The following is a 20,487-nucleotide window of genomic DNA, read 5'->3' as shown; positions in this document are numbered from 1 at the left end:
TCGCAAGTGGCCGTGAAGGGATTGATAACCCCTTTATTGCATTGGTTGCGAGTTCTTGTTTGTTTGTGTAGGTGCGTGGGACTTTTGAGGAGCCTCCTACTGGATTGATACCTTGGTTCTCAAAAACTGAGGGAAATACTTATGCTACTATTGCTGCATCACCCTTTCATCTTCAAGGAAAACCAACACAAGCTCAAGACGTAGCACCGTGCGCGAAGTCGGTTAATCTTAATGAACCATAAAAAAATTCATCTCTTGAGTGTAAATAGGGTCAAGCCGAACTATGGACCTTTTACATGCGAGCAGCCCCCGCACCACATATGGGGGCATAGCTATCAATCAAGCTCAGGTTTATCTAGGCTGCTACGACTAGGTGTGCGCCGAACACGTCTAGCCATGTCCATGGTCTCGAAGTCCGATGAGTTATTCGGGTTGGAGAGGCCGTTCAGTGATTCGGCTGCTAGGGCCACCACATAATCTTCTGAACAAAGAGAACACTGTGTGTTTCTGCTGATTGTGATGACGCCACGTGGACCGGGCATCTTAAGTTTGAGATAGGCGTAATGCTGCATTGCATTGAAACGAGCGAAAGCCGTTCTTCCGAGTAGTGCATGATAGCCAATTCGGAACGGAGCGATACCGAAGATTAGTTCTTCGCTTCGGAAGTTGTCAGGAGAACTGAATACAACCTCTAGTGTTAAAGATCCCGTGCAGCGGGCCTCTATGCCTGGTATTAATCCTGTAAAGGTAGTACTGCTTTGGTTGATTCTTGACGGGTCTATTCCCATTTTGCGGGCAGTGTCCTGATATATCAGATTAAGCTGCTGCCGTCGTCCATGCGGACTCGGGTGAGATGGTATCCGTTGATTATTGGGTCGAGCACCAAGGCAGCCGAACCTCCATGCCGGATGCTAGTCGGATGATCCCTGCGATCGAAAGTGATCGGGCAGGCCGACCATGGGTTGAATTTTGGGGCGACGGGCTCTACGGCATATACATCTCGGAGTGCGCGTTTGCGCTTCCTCTTTGGTATGTGGGTGGCATAAATCATGTTCACTATTTTGACCTCCGGTGGAAATTTTTTCTGTCCCCCAGTGTTCTGGTGAGGTTTGGCCTCATCTTCACTTGGCGGCTTCTTCCCTTTGTGTTCGACGTTTAGCTTGTCGGCCTGCTTGAAGACCCAGCACTCTCTGTTGGTGTGATTCGCAGGTTACTCGGGGGTGCCGTGAATCTGACAGGACCTGTCCAAAATTTTATTTAGGCTGGTTGGGCCATCTCTGCTGCCTTTAAATGGATTTTTCCGTTGACCGGGTCTAGAGCCCCTGAATCCGGCATTTACTGCTGTATTGTCTGGGCTGTCTTCGTTATTTCGACGCTTGTTTTTATTGCGTCGCGGTTTTCCATTGCCATCCCTAATTATGTGACTTAAATCGTCTGCATCCGGGGAGCCAGCATCCAGACAGTCGACGGTTTGGTTCTTCTTGGTGAGAAATCTATTCCAAAGCTTACGGGCTGATTCTCCGGGTTGTTGAATTATGTGACTTCAATCGTCTGCATCCGGGGGTCGGACGTATGTCCCTTGAAAATTATCCCTGAAAGCATCCTTGAGTTCCTCCCAGCTTCCAATGGAATTTTCGGGGAGGCTTTTCAACCAGTGCCGAGCTGGTCCCTTCAACTTGAGGGGAAGGTATTTGATGGCGTGGAGATCATCTCTGCGAGCCATACATATGTGAAGAATAAAGTCCTCAATCCAGACTGCAGGGTCTGTCGTTCCGTCGTATGCCTCGATGTTTACGGGTTTAAACCCCTCTGGAAATTCATGATCCAGCACCTCATCGGTGAAGCACAGGGGGTGGGCGGCGCCTCTGTGTCGGGTTACATCGCAACGCAGTTCGGATAAATCTGGTCTGCTCTATTCGGCTCGGACGGATTTGTATTTGGTATATCCAGCATGGCGGTCATCATCACACGTTGGGGCGCGCCCCCGTGATTCGTAGATCGATCTTGACTGTCCTGCTTTGTTTTCCAATTTGACTCGCAGGTCATGTGTGTAGCCCCAGGCCTTGGTATTTTTAGTTATTCGGCGATGTGGTGCGGAGCAGGCCAACTCTTGGTGAAGGACGAAGAGATTAAGCATAGATGGCGGGAGTACTTCGACAAGCTGTTCAATGGGGAGAATGAGAGTTCTACCATTGAACTGAATGACTCCTTTGATGAGACCAGCATGCATTTTGTGCGGCGCATCCAGGAGTCTGAGGTGAAGGAGGCTTTAAAAAGGATGAAAGGAGGCAAGGCGATGGGCCCTGATTGTATCCCCATTGAGGTGTGGAAAGGTCTCGGGGACATAGCGATAGTATGGCTAACCAAGATTTTCAACCTCATTTTTCGGGCAAACAAGATGCCAGAAGAATGGAGACGGAGTATATTAGTACCAATCTTCAAGAAGAAGGGGGATGTTCAGAGTTGTACTAATTACCGTGGAATTAAGCTGATGAGCCATACAATGAAGCTATGGGAGAGAGTCATTGAGCACCACTTAAGAAGAATGACAAGCGTGACCAAAAATCAGTTTGGTTTCATGCCTGGGAGGTCGACCATGGAAGCCATTTTCTTGGTATGACAACTTATGGAGAGATATAGGGAGCATAAGAAGGACTTGCATATGGTGTTCATTGACTTGGAGAAGGCCTATGATAAGATACCGCGGAATGTCATGTGGTGGGCCTTGGAGAAACACAAAGTCCCAGCAAAGTACATTACCCTCATCAAGGACATGTACAATAATGTTGTGACAAGTGTTCGAACAAGTGATGTCGACACTGATGACTTCCCGATTAAGATAGGACTGCATCAGGGGTCAGCTTTGAGCCCTTATCTTTTTGCATTGGTGATGGATGAGGTCACAAGGGGTATACAAGGAGATATCCCATGGTGTATGCTCTTTGCGGATGATGTGGTGCTAGTTGACGATAGTCGGACGGGAGTAAATAGGAAGTTAGAGTTATGGAGACAAACCTTGGAATCGAAAGGGTTTAGTCTTAGTAGAACTAAAACCGAGTACATGATGTGCGGTTTTAGTACTACTAGCTGTGAGGAGGAGGAGGTTAGCCTTGATGGCCATGTGGTACCTCGGAAGGACACCTTTCGGTATTTGGGGTCAATGTTGCAGGAGGATGGGGGTATTGATGAAGATGTGAACCATCGAATCAAAGCCAGATGGATGAAGTGGCGCCAAGCTTCTGGCATTCTCTGTGACAAGAGAGTGCCACAAAAGCTAAAAGGCAAGTTCTACAGGACGGCGGTTCGACCCGCAATGTTGTATGGCGCGGAGTGTTGGCCGACTAAAAGGCGACATGTTCAACAGTTAGGTGTGGCGGAGATGCGTATGTTGAGATGGATGTGTGGCCACACGAGGAAGGATCGAGTCCGGAATGATGATATATGAGATAGAGTTGGGGTAGCACCAATTGAGGAGAAGCTTGTCCAACATCGTTTGAGATGGTTTGGGCATATTCAGCGCAGGCCTCCAGAAGCTCCAGTGCATAGCGGACGGCTAAAGCGTGCGGAGAATGTCAAGAGAGGGCGGGGTCGACCGATTTTGACATGGGAGGAGTCCGTTAAGAGAGACCTGAAGGATTGGAGTATCGACAAAGAGCTAGCTATGGACAGGGGTGCGTGGAAGCTTGCTATCCATGTGCCAGAGCCATGAGTTGGTTGCGAGATCTTATGGGTTTCACCTCTAGCCTACCCCAACTTGTTTGGGACTAAAGGCTTTGTTGTTGTTGTTGTTTTTTGTTGGCGATGTGGTGCGGGCTGGTGTTCGGGTTGATACGACACCTTGTCTCGGCCACGAGGTGGTCGGTCAGCCGCATCCTGTGCTAGTAGTATAGGCTCTAGTGCCTCGTCCTCGAATTGAGGTAACAACCTACACTTTGGGTAACTTTTGGTTGGGCGCTCGAGTCCGTATTCCTCGGCCGCCAGGACTTTAGTCCATCTGTCAGTGAGCAGATCTTGATCAGCTTGAAGATGCTGCTGTTTTTTCTTCAGGCTCTTTGCAGTGGCTATAAGCCGGCGCTTGAAGCGCTCCTGTTCGACGGGATCCTCAGGCACGATAAATTGTTCGTCGCTGAGGCTCACCTCGTCTTCGGAGAGGGGCATGTAATTGTCATCCTCCGAATCTTCATCCATTTCCTGTTCATCAGGGCTAACTTGCTCATCCTCCCGTCCGGCCTGCTCGAGGCTTGGCTGGGTGGGATTGTTTTCGTCTTCGACATCATCCGTAGTGCTATTGTCTCTTGTGCCGATATCGCTGTTTTTGCTATGGCGGGGTTTAGAACGGCGCCGCTGACATTAGCGCTTAGGTTGCTTCTCAAGAGAATCACCGTCCATTGCATCCTTTTGATCCTCGCCATTGTTTTCTTTGGGCGTATCCACCATATATATGTCATATGATAAGGAGGTTGTCCAGCGCCCTGTGGGCGGTGGTTCTTGTTCTTCTCTGGTGTCGGCGTCCATACCGTCGATGTTTTCGGAGTCGAAGTCAAGCATGTCGGTTAAGTCATCGACAATGGCTATTAAGTGTGTGGTGGGTGGGTAACAAATTCCTTCATCGTCCGCATCCCACTCAAGCCAGACATAGTTCGGCCAAGAGTCTCCTAACAGGGAGAGAGATTTAATGAGTTCAGCACGTCGCCCAAGGGCGAGTGCTGAAAGATATCCGCGGAGCTAAACTCCATGATTGACGCCCAGTTAGATATGATGGGCATGGATGCACGCGGTTCGGAGCCTAAGGCCGGAGACGAGTCCGAGGGTCCGATGGCACAGACCTCATCGGAAGTGAAATCTATGTTTGGCTCTATCGCCGTTGAGTGTGCGGCCTCCGTGGCATGGTCCATCCTCCCGTCCTCGGATGGCATGATCTGCACTGGATTTAAAGCTTGGGCAGCTGCAAGCGTGTTCTCCAGAACACTGCCCGATGGCAGATCTAGGTCATGTTCATCGCGTCTGTGGGGGGCAACTAACATGGGCTCGAATCCATCGAAGATCAAGTCTCCGTGGATGTCGGCAGTGTAATTCAGGCCTCCAAATCTGACCTGATGGCCAGGGGCGTAGCTATCGATCTGCTCTAGATGGCCAAGTGAGTTGGCCCGCAGTGCGAAGCCGCCGAATACGAAGATCTGTCCGGGGAGGAAGACCTCACCCTGGACCGCATTTTTGCAGATGATTGAAGGAGCCATCAAGCCTTATGGTGACAACACAATGTAACTCTCAATGAAAGCACCAATGTCTGTGTCAAAACCGGCGGATCTCGGGTAAGGGGTCCCGTACTGTGCGTCTAAGGCTAATGGTAATAGAAGGCGGGGGACACGAAGTTTACCCAGGTTCGGGATCTCTCTATGGAGGTAATACCCTACTTTCTGCTTGATTGATCTTGATGATATGAGTATTACAAGAGTTTATCTACCACGAGATCGTAGAGGCTAAACCCTAGAAGCTAGCCTATGATCATGATTGTTCTTTTCCTGTGGACTAAACCCTTCGGTTTATATAGACACCGGAGGAGGCTAGGGTTACACAGAGTAAGTTACAGAGAAGGGAATCTACATATCCGAATTGCCAAGCTTGCCTTCCACGCAATGGAGAGTAACACCCAGACACGGGACAAAGTCTTTAATCTTGTATCTTCATAGTCCAATAGTCCGGCATAAGCACATAGTCCGGCTGTCCGAGGACCCCCTAATCTCGGACTCCCTCACCTGCCTCGTGGGCCCATGGTGGCCCCCCTCCACTTATTCCTGCACCCACACACTTCTTCTTCTTCCCAAAAAAATCACCATCCAGCTCAAGCATGAGTTCTAGCTCATTTTCCTGCCATTTTCGATCTCCTTGCTCAAAGCTCCATTCACAAAACTGCTTTGGGGGATTGTTCTTTGGTATACGACTCCTCCAATGGTCTAATTAGTTTTTATTCTAGTGCTTTATTCATTGCAAATTTGTGCTGTCTTGGTGACCTTGTTCTTGAGCTTGCATGTCAAATTTATTTGGTCCCAAGTAGTTCTAATGCATGATATAGTCTCTAGGCACTTGTGGGAGTAGTTGCCATCAATTTTGTTGAGTTTGGTTCACTTTTATTTTGAGTTACTAAAAATTTCAGAAATTTTTCAGAGGAAGAAATATGTCTAGGAAAATGTACCAAGGTGGTTCTTCAATGAAGCAAGGACCCAGGCTCACAATACGTGAGCAGGACGATGAACCACCGAGGGAAGCTTATGTGCGGCCTTGTGAATGGCCGTCAGAGGAGTTTATGGTCAGAGAAGGTATCAAGGATGAATTTGATGCATATGTGCGTAATGCTGATCTTGACGAGTTCATGCAAGATAAGTGCCCTCAATACTACCATGTAACTGATTCCTTTGTGAGAAGGTTTAAATTTACATCTTCGCGTAATTCTCGCAATGTCCTGTTTGATCTTTATGATAAATCATATACCATGGAGATAGAAGATTTTACTACTGCTTGTAAACTCCCGCAGTGGGGCAGTGTTAATGAACCTCGTAAATCTGAATATAAGGACTTTCTTGCTAGTATCATTGTGGGAGAATCTAGAGAAATAGCACAAGCTACCATAGGGAGCATTCACTTTCCTGCTATACATTATTTTACTCTCTTCGTAGGAAGATGCATTAACAGTAAAGATGAAGCTTGCCACATGTGTTTTCCGGATCTTTGTGTTCTCAGGAGTGTTGTATTAGGTGATAAACAATATAACTTGGGGGCAATTGTTGCACGTAGGTTGCATAATAATGGTTTAGATGGAGACTTGTTTGGAGGGATTTATGCAACCCGTGCGGCTAATTATCTTGGTATACCCGTACATGCAAATGATAGGGAGTTGCCTCCCGCTTATTTAGATTATAATGCCATGGTTAATCATCATTTTCTGGAGAGGAATGAACAATCCCTCCAGTATCGTGTAATCTTTGACAGACGTCGCGCTGTCCATATTACTCTCCCTGCTCCTGCCTTATTTGACTATCAGGCAAAAGGAAGATATGTTATCACCGGGGAGGAGGCAAACGAGTACTAGTGGAGGACGAAGGCAGCTCGCCGCCATGCTGCAACTCGTGAGGCAATGGCTGCTGCATCTCAGTACGACCCCAGTTACAACTTGGGATATCAGCCATGCTACCCATGGCCATAGACCAACTTAGGCTAAAAAGCCTAAGCTTGGTGGAGTACGTATTTCTCACCGACATTACATTCATGTTCACACACTCATTCTAGTTGTCGGTGCTCATACTTTTTCATTATACTATCCATGCTAGTTTATTTCTTTTTCTACTTTTCTTCTTGTGTGTTTGATAAAATTAAGAAAAACCAAAAAAATTAATTGTAGCTTTTAGTTAGTTTATTTTCCATGCCTGTAGTAGTAGTAATTAAAAGAAAACCCAAAAAGATTTCTCGATATTCTTTTGCTTCTTGGGAGCTTTCCCGTGTAAATAGTTTTATTTCTTTTCTTTTCTTTGGGGGTCGAGAGGAGAAGACTATGATGAAAATATTGAATGGCTCTCATATGCATTATTGTAGATTTAACCAAGAGCCCATATTACCTTGTCTTCTCCCTTGAATTAAATGCTTGCAGATTCCAGCTTAGTCCAATGCACGTGCACTATTATTATTATCCACACCGTTCGGTCGTGCAAGTGAAAGGCAATAATGACGATATATGATGGACTGATTGAGATAAGAGAAGCTGGTATGAACTCTACCTCTCTTGTTTTTGTAAATATGATTAGTTCATCGTTCCTGATTCAGCCTATCATGAATAAACATGTTTGCAATGACAATTAGAGCTTATGCCATGCTTAATTAGCTTGGAGCTTATAATGGTTTACCTTGCATGCCAACATGCTATTAAAGTGGTTGTGATGTGGTATGATAGGGTGGTATCCTCCTTTGAATGATTCGAGTGACTTGACTTGGCACATGTCCACGCATGTAGTTGAAACAAAATCAACATAGCCTTCACGATATTTATGTTCATGGTGGATTATATCCTACTCATTCTTGCACTCAGTGTTGATTAATTTTAATGCATGTTCATGATTGTTGTCGCTCTCTAAGCTGGTCGCTTCCCAGTCTCTTTCTAGCCTTCACCTGTACTAAGCGGGAATACTGCTTGTGCATCCAAACTACATAAACCCCAAAATTATTCCATATGAGTCCACCATACCTTCCTATATGAGGTATCTACCTGCCGTTCCAAGTAAATTTGTATTTGCCAAACTCTAAACCTTCAAATGAAATTCTGTTTTGTATGCTCAAACAGCTCATGTATCAACTAAGGATGTCTGTATCTTCCATGTTAGGCGGGTTATTCTCAAGAGGAGTGGACTCCGCTCCTTATTCACGAGAAAATGGCTGGTCACCGGGATGCCCAGTCCCATGCTCAAATCAAATCAAAATAATTGCAAACAAAACTCCCCCAGTATTGTTGTTAGTTGGAGGCACCCGTTGTTTCGGGCAAGCAATGGATTGATGCTTGTTGGTGGCGGAGGAGTATAAACTTTACCATTCTGTTTGGGAACCACCTATAATGTGTGTAGCATGGAAGATATCGAGATCTCTTAGTTGTTATGTTGACAGTGAAAGTATACCGCTCAAAATGTTATTTATCTCTATTTCAAAATCGAGCTCTGGCACCTCTACAAATCCCTGCTTCCCTCTGCGAAGGGCCTATCTGTTTACTTTTATGTTGAGTCATCACCCTCTTATTAAAAAAGCACCCGCTGTAGAGCACCGCTGTCATGTTCATGCATTACTATTAGTTTATATTGGGTATGACTATGACTGGATTACTTTTACCATGAATTACAATGTTTAGTAGGTCCTTGATCTTCAGAGGAGCTTTGCATTTATGTTTTGCGGTCTCAGAAAGGGCTACCGAGATACCATCTTGTTGTATCATATGATGATTGTTTTGAGAAAGTGTTGTCATCCAAGTTTTATTATTATTGCTTGCTAGTTGATTATGCCTTTGATTAGAGTAAACATGAGACCTTAGTGTTATTGTGAATATGGTTAGTTCATAATCTTTACTGAAAACTTGAATGCTGGCTTTACATATTTACAAGAACAAGAGCAAACAGAGTTTGTAAAAGTTTTTCTTTATCACTTTTAGTTTGTCAACTGAATTGCTTGAGTACAAGCAAAGGTTTAAGCTTGGGAGAGTTGATACGTCTCCGTCGTATCTACTTTTCCAAACACTTTTCCCCTTGTTTTGGACTGTAACTTGCATGATTTGAATGGAACTAACCCGGACTGACGTTGTTTTCAGCAGAACTGCCATGGTGTTATTTTTGTGCAGAAATAAAAGTTCTCAGAATGACCTGAAAATCCACGAAGCAACTTTTCAGGATTAATAAAAAATACTGGCAAAAGAATCAGCACCAGGGGGCCCACACCCTATCCACGAGGGTGGGGGGCGCCCCCTAGGGCGTGCCCCTTGCCTCGTGGGCCCCCTGGACCTCCACCGACCTCAACTCCAACTCCATATATTTGCTTTCGTGGAGAAAAATCAGAGAGAAAGTTTCATCGCATTTTATGATACGGAGCCACCGCCAATCCCTAATATCTCTCGGGAGGGCTGAGCTGGAGTCCGTTCGGGGCTCCGGAGAGGGGGATTCGTCATCGTCGTCATCAGCAACCATCCTCCATCACCAATTTCATGATGCTCACCGCCGTGAGTGAGTAATTCCATCGTAGGCTTGCTGGAAGGTGATGGGTTGGATGAGAATTACCATGTAATCAAGTTAGTTTTATCAGGGTTTGATCCCTAGTATCCACTATGTTATGAGATTGATGTTGCTATGACTTTGCTATGCTTAGTGCTTGTCACTAGGGCCCGAGTGCCATGATTTCAGATCTAAACCTATTATCTTTTCATGAATATATGTGAGTTATTGATCCTATCTTGCAAGTCTATAGTCACCTATTATGTGTTATGATCCGACAACCCCTAAGTGACAATAATCGGGATACTTCTCGGTGATGACCGCAGTTTGAGGAGTTCATGTATTCACTAAGTGCTAATGCTTTGGTCCGGTACTCTATTAAAAGGAGGCCTTAATATCCCTTAGTTTCCATTAGGACCCGCTGCCACGGGAGGGTAGGACAAAAGATGTCATTCAAGTTCTTTTCCATAAGCATGTATGACTATATTCGGAAAACATGCCTACATTACATTGATGAACTAGAGCTAGTTCAGTGTCACCCTATGTTATAACTATTACATGAGGAATCACATCCGACATAATTATCCATCACTGATCAATGCCTACGAGCTTTTCACATATTGTGCTTTGCTTATTTACTTTACCGTTGTTGCTGTTACAATTACTACAAATTTGCTACTATTACTTTTGCTACTGCTACCATTACTTCCATACTACCTTGCTACTAAATACTTTGCTGCAGATACTAAGTTATCCAGGTGTAGTGGAATTGACAACTCAACTACTAATACTTGAGAATATTCTTTGGCTCCCCTTGTGTCGAATCAATAAATTAGGGTCAAAAACTCTACCCTCGAAAACTGTTGCGATCCCCTATACTTGTGCGTTATCAGGCGACAGTCAACGGCGACGAGGGCGGCGGCTGCGGCCTCCAGTGGCGGTGAGATGTGGCGATGGCGACGCGACGCGTGGAGGGGAGAGAGGGGATTCGGGGCGGCGCTTATAAAGGCGGAGGGGAGGTCGAGGCGTGGAGGAGGGGGCAAGGCAAGGCGGCGCAGGTGGCGGAGTCCGGGAATGACACGACGGCGGCAGCGGCAGCGTCGTGCGGGCGCTGGAGTTCGACGGGAGGTCGGGGGTGATGTGGCGTTGGGCTGGGCTTGGCCTGGCTCGGCTGGGCCGGCCCAGTTCGATTACGCGAAAACTTTTTTTAAACAATTTTATAGAAAATCAATTAAAACCAAATAAAATAAAATAAAAACTATAGGCATATAATATATCAAAAATCTTAGAAAAAGATTTTCTACAACGCGAACATTTTTGTGAAGTTAAATAAAATCTACAAAAATGTAAATAAAGCAAAGAGTGATTTTGGTTCATTTAAAAACCAAATAATTTTTTTTAAATACCAAAATAATTTCAAATTTATTTTTCTCCATTTTTCTATTATAGGGAATCATTTTACCCTAATTTTCATATATTTTATTTTGGAGAAAAATAATTTGAATAAAACCCAAATAACTCCAAATTGAAAATAATTTCAAAAGGACTTTAAATTTGATTCTTTTAAACTTCCAACTCATATTTCATATATTTTGAAGAAGTCATTTTATCTTCTCTCATGAAAATCATTGAGTTGCTTAAAGTTTCTAAATTTGAAATATTTCCAAATGGAATTCAAATCTTTTCAAAACCTTTATCATTTATTTAAATGGAAGAAGTAATGTCATCTTATCTCTAGGGTTTTGTGAAGAAATGAATTTGGATCCATGGAGATCATAATGCAAAAATGAAAGTTTGGGAAAGTCCTTTTATTCCCTCTCATTTAACTTTCAAAAAGTTTCAATTTTCACTCAATTTCACACATCACAATCAAGTAAACAATTAGAACTATTTATTTAATATAACATTCCAAAATTTAGAATTTTGGGATGTTACAAAAACTCTATTAGAAACCAACAAACTATGTTCCAAGTAAACTTTAAAACTACAATTCATCATCTTTTCAGGAAGGGTCACGTGTCGGAGCCTTTAGGCAAGTCCACATACTCAACCATCATATAGTCTTCTATGATTGCTAACACTCACCTCGTACCCATGAGCAAAACGTTTCAACCGGACACATAGAAAGATAGGGGCTTAAAGTTTTGCCTCCCAACATATTCACCATAGGGGTAATGCCAACAATAATAACTCATGCTCTATATATTCAACTAGACATATGTGCCTAGATCTTTCCTCACCACATTATGCTTGCCAAAGGAGAAAAATAAAAAGGAATATTAGAAAAACTTTGACTCTTTGCATAAAAGTAAATACAGAAAAGTAAAAGATAGGCCCTTCGCAGAGGGAAGCAGAGGTTGCCATGCACTTATTTGTTTGTATGCTCAATCCCTTAGTGCAAAAGAACGTCATGTTGTATTTCCCCTTAAGATGACAACCTTTATTATGCAGTCTGTCGCCTTTATTCTTTGTCATCCAAGTTCATACAACACTCAATTTTTTTCTTACACTAAATGATCTCTCACTCTTAGAAGCAATTTTTACTGCCCTTTTTGCACCGATGACAACTTACTTGAGGGATCTTGCTCAATCCCTTGGTAGGTATGGTGGACACTTGAAAATAAGATTTGGGTTTAAGGGTTTTTGGATACACAAGTAGTATCTCTACTTAGTGCAGAAATTTTGGTTAGCAAAGATAGGGGGCAAGCACCACATGTTGAAGGATCGATGACAATATGACTTGTATGTGAATATAAACAAACATAAACCATTAAGTTGTCATCCTTGTCCAACGTCAACACTTTTGGCATATAATATTTTGATGAGGGCTCACAATCACAAAAGATTTCTAGGATAGTATGTTGGGGAACGCGGTATTTCAAAAAACAATTCCTACAATGATGCAAGATATATCTAGGAGATGCATAGCAACGAGCGGGGAGAGTATGTCCACGTACCCTCATAGACCGAAAGCGGAAGCGTTTATCAGTCTGGTTGATGTAGTCATACATCTTCACGATCCGACCGATCCTAGCACCAAACGTACGGCACCTCCATGTTCAACACACGTTCAGCTCGATGACGTCCCTCGTACTCTTGATCCAATTGAGGCCGAGGGAGAGTTTCGTTAGCACGACGACATGGTGACGATGATGATGAAGTTCACCGTGCAGGGCTTCGCCTAAGCACTACGACGATATGATCGAGGTGTGTAACTATGGTGGGGGGCACCGCACATGGCTAAAAGATCAACTTGTGTGTCTATGGGGCGCCCCTCCCCCGTATATAAAGGAGGGGAGGAGGAGGCCGGCCGGCCCTAGGGGGCGCGCCCAAGGAGGGGAGTCCTACTAGGACTCCAAGTCCTAGTAGGATTCCACCAAGAGGGAGAGAGGGGGGAGGAAGGAGAGGGAGAGAGGGAGAAGGAAAGGGGGTGCCACCCCCCTTCCCTTGTCCAATTCAGACTGCAAGGAGGGGCGCGGCCTGCCCTGGCTACCCACCTCTCTCTCCACTAAGGCCCATGGTGGCCCATTAGTTCCCCCGGGGGTTCCGGTAACCCCTCCAGCACTCCGGTTTTACCCCAAACCATCCTGAACACTTCCGGTGTCCGAATAACATGGTCCAATATATCAATCTTTATGTCTCGACCATTTTGAGACTCGTCGACATGTCCGTGATCTCATCCGGGACTCCGAACAACCTTCGGTCATCAAATCACATAAATGCATAATACAAATCGTCATCGAACGTTAAGCGTGCGGACCCTACGGGTTCTAGAACTATGTATACATGACTGAGACATATCTCCGGTCAATAACCAATAGCGGAATCTGGATGCTCATATTGGCTCCTACATATACTACGAAGATCTTTATCGGTCAAACCACATAACAACATACATTGTTCCCTTTGTCATCGGTATGGTACTTGCCCGAGATTCGATCGTTGGTATCACCATACCTAGTTCATTCTCGTTACCGGCAAGTCTCTTTACTCGTTCCATAATGCATCATCCCGCAACTAACTCATTAGTCACATTGCTTGCAAGGCTTATAGTGATGTGCATTACCGAGAGGGCCCAGAGATACCTCTCTGACAATCGGAGTGAGAAATTCTAATCTCGATCTATGCCAACTCAACAAACACCTTCGGAGACACCTGTAGATCATCTTTATAATCACCCAGTTATGTTGTGATGTTTGATAGCACACTAAGTGTTCCTCCGGTATTTGGGAGTTAAATAATCTCATAGTCATAGGAACATGTATAAGTCATGAAGAAAGCAATAGCAATAAACTAAATGATCATAGTGCTAAGCTAACGGATGGATCTTGTCCATCACATCATTCTCTAATGATGTGATCTCGTTCATCAAATTACAATACATGTCTATGGCTAGGAAACTTAACCATCTTTTATTAACGAGCTAGTTTAGTAGAGGCATACTAGGGGCACTCTGTTTGTCTATGTATTCACACATGTACTAAGTTTCCGGTTAATACAATTCTAGCATGAATAATAAACATTTATCATGATATAAGGAAATATAAATAACAACTTTATTATTGCCTCTAGGGCATATTTCCTTCAGTCTCCCACTTGCACTAGAGTCAATAATCTAGATTACATAGTGATGATTCTAACACCCATGGAGTCTTGGTATTGATCATGTTTTGCTCGTGAGAGAGGCTTAGTCAATGGGTCTACAATATTCAGATCTGTATGTATCTTGCAAATCTCTATGTCACCCTCCTTGACTTGATCGTGGATGGAATTGAAGTGTCTCTTGATGTGCTTGGTTCTCTTGTGAAATCTGGATTCCTTTGCCAAGGCAATTGCAGCAGTATTGTCACAAAGGATTTTCATTGGACCCTGATACGTCTCCAACGTATCTATAATTTCTAATTGTTCCATGCTATTATATTATCAGTTTTGGATGTTTAATGGGCTTTACTATGTACTTCTATATTATTTTTGGGACTAACCTATTAACCGGAGGCCCAGTCCAAATTGCTTTTTTGTGCCTATTTTAGTGTTTCGCAGAAAATGAATATTAAATGGAGTCCAAACGGAATGAAACCTTCGGGAGAGTTACTTTTGGAACAAACGCAATACAGGAGAATTGGAGTGGACGTCAAGAAAGAAACGAGGAGGCCACGAGGCAGGAGGGCGCGCCCAGGGGGGTAGGTGCGCCCCCACCCTCGTGGGCCCCTCGTGGCTCCCCTGACCGACTTCCTTCGCCTATATATACTCATATACGCTGAAAACATCCAGGAGCACCACAAAACCCAATTTCCACCGCCGCAACCTTCTGTAACCGTGAGATCCCATCTTGGGGCCTTTTCTGTCGCTCCTGTCGGTGTCAAAACCGGTGGATCTTGGGTAGGGGGTCCGGAACTGTGCATCTAAGGCTAATGGTAACAGGAGACTGGGGACACGATGTTTTACTCAGGTTCGGGCCCTCTCGATGGAGGTACTACCCTACTTCCTTCTTGATTGATCTTGATGATATGAGTATTACAAGAGTTGAGCTACCACAAGATCGTAAAGGCTAAACCCTAGAAGCTAGCCTATGGTATGATTGTTGTTGTCCTATGGACTAAACCCTCTGGTTTATATAGACACCGGAGGGGGCTAGGGTTACACAGAGTCGGTTACAGAGAAGGAGATCTACATCTGAATCGCCATGCTTGCCTTCCACGCAAAGGAGAGTTCCATCTGGACATGGGACGAAGTCTTCAATCTTGTATCTTCATAGCCCCACCAATCTAGCCAAAGTACATAGTTCGGCTGTCCGGATACCCCCTTATCCAGAACTCCCTCAGTAGCCCCTGAACCAGGCTTCAATGAAGATGAGTCCGCCGCCCAGATTGTCTTTGGCATTGCAAGGCAGGTTCTTCTCCAAATCCAGAGTACCTGTTGTGGCAAACAGTGTCCGGCCTCCATTAATGTCGTACTCCTCGGCTTTTGTGCTTCAATAATGGCTATCTCCACGTGTCAAGTGAATACAAGAAGTCGGGGCATCTTTACATTTGCCACCCTGACCCTATAAGCCAACCGTCTATTTGAAGAGACGGGGATCCTCAGATCCAAATCACACCATATTCCTCCCAGCAAGCATTCAACAAAGCATGCCCGGGAAAAGCCATTCCATCATGGCTGGCCGCCAAAGCTCCTCCTCTCGCACCCTTAGCTCTAAGCCAGGCGATTGGGAAAAGTGTTCTGTCCCTCATAGCCAATTAGTGGAGTTGCAGACCCAGGGGTTCCTCCCTCCTGCATACATGGTCCCCGTCCGAGCCGGACTAACCACCTATAATGGCGAGGAGAAAGCGGAGAACTTTCCGAACCCATCTAGAGGGGAGTGGATATGCCTTGTCCCGTATTTGCTGAGGGGGCTTGGGTTTCCAATCCACCCATACCTCCGTGGGCTCCTGGAGTTCTACGGTCTCCAGCTGCACAACTTCACTCCGGCCTCCATACTTCACATTGCAGGGTATGTTGCTTTCTGCGAGCTCTTCCTGGGCTGCGAAGCTCATTTCGATCTATGGAAGAGGCTATTTTGCCTCGTCCCTCGCAATCAGGAGGGATCTATATATCAAGTGGGTGGAGCCAAAATATGGCGCATCGCTTAGGCCGGATACCTGTCCGGCACTCTGAAGAAGGCATTCAAAAATTGGCCCTCGGAGTGGTTTTATGTAGATGATGTTCCCCTTCCGGACCCAGTCCGGACGGGCCTTCCCGAGTTTAGCAGCGCCCCGCTGAAGAAACGCCAAAACTGGTGCCCGCGGAGCCCCGAGGAGGAAGACGATAGAGAGGTCCTCTATCTGATGGCCAGGATAAATTTTTTGGCCAAATCAGGATTGACAATGATAGAGGTTATGTCAATATGCATATTGCGGGGGGTGCAACCACTTCACACTACAAAAAAAAGACACATCCGTGACATTTTGGGCCGAATGATTTTTTTTCTGTCATACATATGACACTTCTATGCCGATAATTGTGACAAAACCCGGTATCATCATAGATGTGGTGGGCTCCTACTTCTATGACAAAAAATCATTATAGAAAATGGGCCTTTCGTCCTGGGCGGGCCAGAGATGCAGCTGCATGACATTCTTTGGGTCGTCCATGAAGGGAAAAACCATGGTAGAAGCGAAGGGGAGGAAAATTTCGGGGAGTTGCCGGTTATGGTGGGAGGTCGGGGGCCGAGCGATGCGCGTTTCTCTCGTACACGTACGCGCGTGTGTGCGAGGCGTTGGCTCTAAATGAACCCGAGCGAGGCATTGGGCTCTAACTGAACCTGAGCGATTGCACTGCAGGCTCCGCGTTACTGAACCCGAGCGGTCGATCGATGGCTGTTAAATGAACCCGATCGAGCGATTCCTTATCTACTGTTGCTAACTGAAGCCGATCGATGCTGCCTCTGGGATGAACAGTGAGCGTTGCGGGGGGGGGGGGGGGGGTTGGATGAACAGTGAGCGGTGGCGTTGCCTCTGGATGAACAGGCCCTCGTGGTGTGGTGGAGGGCTGGATGAACAGTAGACGGTGGAGGGGTGCCCGTGTAGGGGTGGTTGAACAGGACCCCATGGTGTGGAGGGCTGGATGAACAGTAGACGGTGGAGGGGTGGTTGAACAGTAGCCGGTGGAGTAGCGCACGGTGGACGATGAATGAACAGGAGCCAGTGGAGGCTGGAGGAGGTCGACGGTGGAGATGAACAGTATCCCGTGGAGTCCTGTTTTGCGGTACGCCACACCCCTCCCGATGAACAGGACCCCTGTTTCGACCGTAGCACTCCAACACAAGTCCGTTTCGTCCATTTTGCGGTACGCCACACCCCTCCCGATCAACAGGACCCCTGTTTCGACCGTAGGAGGTCTGTTTCGTCCATTTTGCGGTACGCCACACCCCTCCTGATCAACAGGACCCCCGTTTTGACCGTAGGAGGTCCGTTTCCTCCGTTTTGCGGTACACCAGACCCCTCCCGATGAACAGGATCCCGTTTCGAACGTGTCCGGTCAAACACAAGGCCGTTTCCTCTGTTGTGCGGTACGCCAGGCCTCGTTTCCATCGCCTGTTCCGTCCAATCCCTCCCGATGAACATGACCAGGCATTCCATTCCGACCCAGCCGCTTGGCTCCCACGCATTCCGTTGCCTCACGATGAACACGATGCATTCCGTTGCCTCCCCATGAACACGACGCATTCCGTTGCCTCCCCATGAAAACGACGCATTCCATTGCCTCCCCATGAACACGACAACGATGCTATTTCTCCGTTCCGACCCAGCCATGTACGCGAGCCCTCGCCGTACGTATGCGCGAGTAGGCGTTTGAGACCCCGCCTATATGTACCCATACGTGGCCGTATTTTCTTTCTTGCACCCTGGCCGCTGTACATACGTGTACATGCTACGTGCGCGCCTCTACTACGACACGTGCGCGCCTCTACATCCACCAGTATATATGTACCTACACGTTCGCGAACAGAGTGACAATGCTACGTACGCTTCGACCAGGTGGGTCCCGACTGTCAGGCACTTCCTTGCGTGCGAAGATGGAGTTGGTGGGTCCCAACAGTCAGGGGGGCGAATCGTTTTTTTTGCCCGGACGCACTTCCTTGCGTGCGAAGATGTTGCCGGTGGGTCCCAGCAGTCAGGGGGGCGAATCGTTTTTTTTCCCGGACGCACTTCCTTGCGTGCGAAGGTGTAGCTGGTGGGTCCCAGCAGTCAGGGGGGCGAATTGTTTTTTTTTTGCCCGGACGTACTTCCTTGCGTGCAAAGATGAAGCTGGTGGGTCCCGGCAGTCAGGGGGAAACGTTTTTTCCGCGAAATACAGTGGCCCATCCGGTGGGTCCCAGCTGTCAGGTGGAGGAATCATTATTTTCCGCGTAATAAGGAGGCACTTCCTTGCTGCGGCCGTGGACCCGGCTGTCAGCCTCTCCACGTACAGTCCATGTCCGATGGAAGTCGTTCCTTGACCACGTTGACCAAGCCGCGCCGAGAGCACCACGGCGGTGGACGACGGCGAGGCCTAGGAAGGGGACGACGCGGATCCGGGGAAGACGCGGCAGTGGAAGCCCGCACGGAGAGGAGTACGAGGGTTCACTCGTTCGGCTGCGGTGTGAGGTTGCCGTCGCTGCAGGGCCTGGCCAGCGGTGGGAATAGTAGGAGGCGGTGAGGCCTCCGTGGCAGCACAGCCGACCACGGGAGGCAGGAGCATGCGGCACGACTGGCGCTGCTTTGGGCGGCTGGAGCAAGAAGACCAGAGGTTGAAGAAGCACTACGGCCGTTGGATGGACATCGTACGGTCACTGGAGCTAGAATCGTTCATATTGACTAAGTTGACAAAGCCCTCCATCCCTGTCAACTTAGTTGGCCCACAAGTCATCTTCCCACCATGGTGGGTCCCAGCTAGCAGGGGGTATTCATTTTTTTGTGCGTAATAAGGAGGCACTTCCTTGCGTGCGAGGATATAGCTGGTGGGTCTAACATGTCAGTGGGGGAACGTTTTTTTCATGAAATATAGAGGCCCTTCCGGTGGGTCCCAGCTGTCAGGTGGAGGAATCATTATTTTGCGCGTACAGTCCACGGCCGATGGATGTCGTTCATTGACCATGTTGACCAGGCCGCGCCGAGAGCACCATGGAGGTGGACGACGGCGAGGCCTAGAAAGGGAACGACACGGAGCCGGGGAAGACGCGGCAATGGTTTCCCACACGATGGGGAGTACGAGGGTTTACTGGTCCGGCTGCCGTCGCCGGAAAATAACAGGAGGTGTGGGTGAGTACAGGAATGGCCTGGCCAGCAATGAAGTAGGGTGGGGCGGTGCGGCTTGTGCGGCAGCACAGCCGGCCACGGGAGGTGGGAGCAGGCAGTCCCACCGGAGCTGGTTTGGGCGGCTGGAGCAAGAAGATCAAATATTGAAGAAGCAGCACGGCCGTTGGATTAACAACCAATGGTCACTGCTGCTAGAATCGTTTGTGGACTAAGTTGACAAAGCCAAAGTACACGTCAACCTAGTAGACCCACAAGTCAGCCTCCAAATCTGTCCCAAACAACACACAACCTGAAATTTCTAGCTAGATTCAAATTAATTTTAAATCTAAATATACCTTAATTTAAATTCAATTAAATTTTCCCCGCACAAAAACAATGAAATTTAAAATATCAAAATCTGAAAGAAAACAGTATTTTGGAACTAGTTGCCTGTTTGCTATATTTTTTCATTTTACAGCCCATTTATTATTACTTATAGCCCATTTCTTATTACTTATAGCCCATTTCTTATTACTTATAGCCCATTTTTTGGGCAAAATGCACCCCTCCTCGTCTTGAAAGATTTCCGGCCCAGCAGGGCGTAGAAAAGCAAGTAGGCCTATGTTGGTTATTCTGCAAAAAAACAAAATAGCTGGCTAGCCATTTTTCAGAAAGGAAAAAAAATAAACTGGGCTGGTCATGTGCTAAACATATGAAATAAAAGCCTGGGCTAGACGGGCCACGGGTCCCGCACAAGCCAGTTGATACCCTTCTCCATCCCGAAAAAACAAAATTACTACGCGCGCTCCTGGTCCCTACTGTCATCCTCACCATGTACAATCATCTCCTTATTGCTCTCGGTTGTTGACCATGTTGACAACACCGGAGGGCGGCGGCACGGCGAGCGAACCAAGGCGGAGGACGATGGTGAGGCCTCGGACGGGAACGAACAGGAGCCGGGGAAGATCACAGCCAGCCGTGGGAGGCGGGAGCAGGCG

The sequence above is a fragment of the Triticum aestivum genome, chromosome 7B, assembly GCF_018294505.1.
Source record: "Triticum aestivum cultivar Chinese Spring chromosome 7B, IWGSC CS RefSeq v2.1, whole genome shotgun sequence".
NCBI lineage: Eukaryota > Viridiplantae > Streptophyta > Magnoliopsida > Poales > Poaceae > Triticum > Triticum aestivum.
The sequence above is the reverse complement of the archived record's forward strand: the minus strand, read 5'-3'. Positions refer to the sequence as shown.